Source organism: Phaethon lepturus, unplaced genomic scaffold (genome assembly GCF_000687285.1).
Source record: "Phaethon lepturus isolate BGI_N335 unplaced genomic scaffold, ASM68728v1 scaffold5547, whole genome shotgun sequence".
Classification (NCBI taxonomy): domain Eukaryota; kingdom Metazoa; phylum Chordata; class Aves; order Phaethontiformes; family Phaethontidae; genus Phaethon; species Phaethon lepturus.
The window spans coordinates 131,628-136,434 of record NW_010552425.1 but is presented as its reverse complement, the minus strand read 5'-3'; the positions used below and the strand labels follow the sequence as shown (position 1 = coordinate 136,434).

At 37.3% G+C, this 4,807-nt stretch overlaps 1 protein-coding gene across 1 annotated transcript in view; it reads left to right on the top strand.

The window, feature by feature from the left end:
- The first annotated feature begins 359 nt into the window (after positions 1 to 359).
- The window catches only part of FBN2 (fibrillin 2), a 122,383-nt gene continuing 117,935 nt past the window's right edge, over positions 360 to 4,807 (top strand). Inside the window, exon 1 of the mRNA XM_010291203.1 lies at positions 360 to 481. The gene's annotated coding sequence lies outside the window, so the exon portion shown is untranslated. The remainder of the gene's footprint in view (positions 482 to 4,807) is intronic.

Below are 4,807 nucleotides of genomic sequence, written 5' to 3'. Positions count from 1 at the left end.
TCTGCATTTTTTAATGGCCATATATAAGGAACAATCTGAGGGCATGGGATACCAACAGTAACTTGTACAGATTTGACTTAAGTACACTTCTTAAATATTTAAAGTTATGTAAGTCATAAGTCAATACACATAATGCATTTTGAGGTTATATGGAGTTGAATACAAGACACACGAAGGTCTGAGTCATGTTACTGCTGTTATTGCCATATCTTATGTTGGTGCTGAAGTGGAGAAATGTGCTGGGGTTTGCTGTGGTTCTTCTTAAGGACAGTTTCAGAGCTCTCCATCTATCAGCAAAAGGCATGATAAAATTTTGTATCTTATATCAAGTAATCCTTCTTTTTTGTCTTTGTAGATGTTGATGAATGCCAGGCTATCCCTGGAGTCTGCCAAGGAGGAAACTGCATTAATACAGTAGGTTCCTATGAGTGCAAGTGTCCAGCTGGTCACAAACAGAATGAGGCAACTCAAAAATGTGATGGTAAGTGATGTTGTCAGAGAAAATACCTAAAATGTGGTTAAGTAAAGCATTAGAATGCTTTAGTAATGAAAAAAAGGGTTCTGGATAGTTGCAGTGTCTGATCTGAACAGACATAACATTATTGTACTGTGCCTTTTGTTTCTTCTTCACAGCATCATCTGTTTCTACTTTCCTGTTCATATTTTGCATTAGATGTTTTTTTCTGACTCGTGTAAGTAAAGACAGTGTTTATCCTGTTTCAAAAGTTAAAACTATTGATAAAGAGTTCATCTGTGAGCAGCATATACCTGCAACTGAGTTATTAGGATTTTGTTTTTTTCTCAAAAATGTCTAAAGTATTCTAGTACAGATAGGTTTTCTGACCTATGTGTGAAAAGCAAACGTGGCAGTTTTGGTAATGGATGTAAGAAATTACTGCTGTGTACAGTTGTGTTGAAGAATCTCAATAAGTAAAAAATACATAGGATACATCCTTTTTTAGATGAAAAATAAAAACAGACCATGTTTAGTAAGTGTAGTTTAGTAAACATAGACCATGTTGATTTAGTAAACATGTTGATATAATTAGGAGCAGCAATTTTGTAGAGTTTAAAGTAATGTGATAGAAAATTGCTGAGTTTTTTTGAGTTTGATGACTTCACTGATTTCAGTGAATTTGCAGTGTCTTCAAAAGAAATCATAACTCTCAAACTTCATCCCAACCTATGGGTACCTTCCCATTCAAGTTACACAGATAAAAGGACTGTTTGTTCAAGGCTTTGGCTTGTGGTTAGGCAGCAATTTAAGTACGTTACCAAATTACATTATACTCAGTATTCAGTTACAAACAAATACATGGCTTGTGGCCAATTTTGGAAGTAATCTCAGAGTTTTCCCTAGTTTTGCCTACAATACCGAATTTCCAGAAAAATTAAGTAACACAATCAGTTTGAAAATCACATTTTATAAGTGAAAATGTTCCATCTGGTGGTGTTGCAAGTAATACCGAAGAGTAAGTAAAAAAAATACCCAAAGGTGTTTTTCTCTGGTCCTGTACTCTACCTTCTTCTGGTTTTTTTTTATGTTGACTTAGTTCAATTTCTGCTTGGTATACAATGATATTCCTGTCATGACGTTTTCTAGGGGACACCTGGCTATATCACGTTAAAATCATCCAAAAAACAGCTTGCAAGAAATAGAGCTGCAGCCATAGAAATAGAGCTTTTTCTTACCATGGGTTGAGGAGAAATAGAAGCAGCTTGTGTATATGTCTGTACATGTGTGCGTGTATACCTACCTAACTGTACACAGGAGTGTGCTGATAGGTATCCAGCATATGCACAGAGGTTTAGGGCTCTGCAGCGAGAAATCACGTTCACAGGGAAAGCAGGTCCATTTAAACCATTTTAGAAGTAAGGGAACAGCAGGAGCCTTGCTGAGACACTGGGAAAAAGAATCTCTCCATACCTTGAAGACAACAGAACAGTGGAAGAGTTGTAGAGCAACGGTATGGCACCATCTCCATAGCCTTCTGCAGGATCGAGGGAGAAACCAGAAGGCACCAAGTGGAGTGAGGAATACTACAAAAGAAGATGACTGAAAGGGGAATTTGTAATCAGAGCCACTTCCCTCAGGACAATTAAATCCAAGGCATTTAATCTACACTGTGCTGCATGGCAGCCTGCGAGGAACAGGGCTAAGCATAAAGTGGGCAGCACATCCTAGTAAAATCTTTCATTTTTTGTGGGAGACAGAACGCGAATGTAGCCATAGGCAAGAGGTAGTGGGATTTTTCTTGCCAGGGAGGCAAACAGGAAGGAGTGGATGAGTGGGATGCAAGAGATTTGTAGGCCCTCAATAAGGCATCAGCATATAGGAAGGAGAATTGTAATTAGAATAAAAGGAAGAGGACAGGGTACTTTGTTTTTGCTTCACAAGAGTCCTTCTTTTGTCTTGCCTATACTGGAAAAAGTGGAAAGGAGGTAAACCGAGACCACATATCCACCGCTCCTGCTGGTTTCAGAAAAGGACGTCATGCTTATCAACTTGTGACCCTTTGCTTGGCTTCTCTCTTGTCTCCACCTACATGGAAAGAAGCCCAAAGAATGAAGCATCCTTTTCCATTCATTGCTAACTGCAAAAACCCCAGCTGCTGTTGGAATTGCCTGCTGCTTGATGGCTCTTAGTAAATATAAAGAGTTACAATTTTTATTGAGTAGTAGTGGTGAGGGGGCATTAGTAACAGATGAATCAGAACACAGAGTATGAAGTGATATAGCAAAAATCCAATACTGCTTCCTTTTTTCTGATAGTGGACTGTCGTGATTTGGAAAGGTAAATTGGCAGATATCATTAACAATTACATGCAACTTTGTTACATATCATAAACTATGACTGGCGCTACTATCAGGTCAGACATGGTGCCGTACTGCTGTGAATATATAACTTTTACACCAGAGCTAACTTGTATGCTACCAGTTCAGAGCACAGGCACAATGAACTTAACAGCTGCCTATACCTGCCTTAAGTCTGACATATACCTGACATGATTATTTTGTTAGTATCTCAATGCTGTCATTAGCTTCTAAGCAATCTACTTCTGCAGTGGTTACACAACATTTAAGTGAATAAGCATCTACTGTTTGCAATTGTCTTTGCATAACCGGCGATTTTTACCATAATTTTGTCTTACGTGTGATACCAAACAGTAAGTACAGTTATCATGATTTTGAAACATTCTGGAAATACAATTTATCTTTCAGTAGAATTCAAGCTTAAGTTTACTGAGCATCACAGCATGAAGTATGCAAAATTCAGAAACATTTTCTTGTAATTATGCCATTAAATATAAACAACTGTCAGAAAAAAAAAGTCAAATGTTGAATGTTTTCAAAAATGTAACTGTGACACCTCATTTGAAAGAGTGGATTTGAAAATGTTAGAACTGCAATCAACTCATCATTTCAAAGCTGAAGCAAAACCAGCTGTAATTGCTAAAGAAACATGTGGTGTATTTGATTGCGTAGGCAATGTATAGGTTAGAAAGGTATGCGTTGTTGTTACTCATCTTGGATTTGTGTTGTCAGTTGCAAGACATTTCATTGGAAGACTTTTATTCAGCTTGGCATTCTTCAAATCACATCTGTTTATTTTGACAGGACTTTTTCTGCATGAGATTATTTAAAACTTTTTATAGTATTAAATGTAATGTTTTCGTTAATGTTAGAGAGTAACTTCTACATCTTTTTGATGTAGAAAAACATCTTTTTCATTACAACTAAACTTGTGTTTTTGATTCACTCGTGGTGGTGGTGGTGGTGGTATTATTATTATTATTACAGCAGGAGTAGAACAATAGTGCTTTTGCCCAAGCCAGCTGCTGAGATGTTAGTCCTAAAAAAGGAGTTTATAATGTCATAAATATATCATCAGAGCAAAGTCAGCATTTGGATATCTGTTATAATGGACAACTGTCTCAGTTCAATAAATGAAGTCACGGTTCTGATGATGTCTGTAAATCATCCCATGGCAGTGCTCATGCTTTACTATTGTTAACCCTAGAAGAGATCTGTGTGAAGGAGACCTTATACTTCTTCTCAGGCAAGAATGCAGTTAAAATACATCAAATGTGTTTTCATAGAGATGCAAAAAATGCAGGTCATTTTGTATATGTTATGTTTCTGCTTCGCATCTGCACTCCAGCTTTGACGCCAAAAGGAGAACTTATTCCGTGATATGTTTCCTTCCTTCTGAAAACGGTGATTAAAGCATTCCTTGCATTTTACTTTAACCTATCTAAAGCTCTGGTATAATGGCTAAAAATGTTATTCAACAGTTATCCCTGATAGTATCCACAGGAAAAGGTGAATGTATTTTTAATACACAGCCACTTAAAAATCTATGTTGCTTATGGGACCATGTGTAATAGAAGTGAAACGTCATCTGCAGTCTGAAATATTTGCTATTATTTCATAGTTCAGTAATCAATGGGTTTTCATTTCCTGCTTTGTTGGCAGCTTACTGCAGAACAGGTCATATGCTCTGGCTTTGTTTCTTCTAAGCCCCTGCCACTTCTGTGTGTGGCAGAAGTTAGGTACTAATTAGTCCCCGGTCACAGCTTCCCCACTAGCTTCTCTACGGAATTCTCACCAGAAGTTATGCAGATAACAACCTGCAGTGCCCAGTTTATACCATTTTTTCTGAGAAAAAAAACAAAACATAATGAAACTATTACTTGTCTATTTCCCCATGCTTCACAGCCAAGGTGGTAATGCCAAAATTGTACCAGCGTAATACCATGCTTACATTATTCCAGGAATGGAGCAGAGAATGAAAACCAAGCCATAG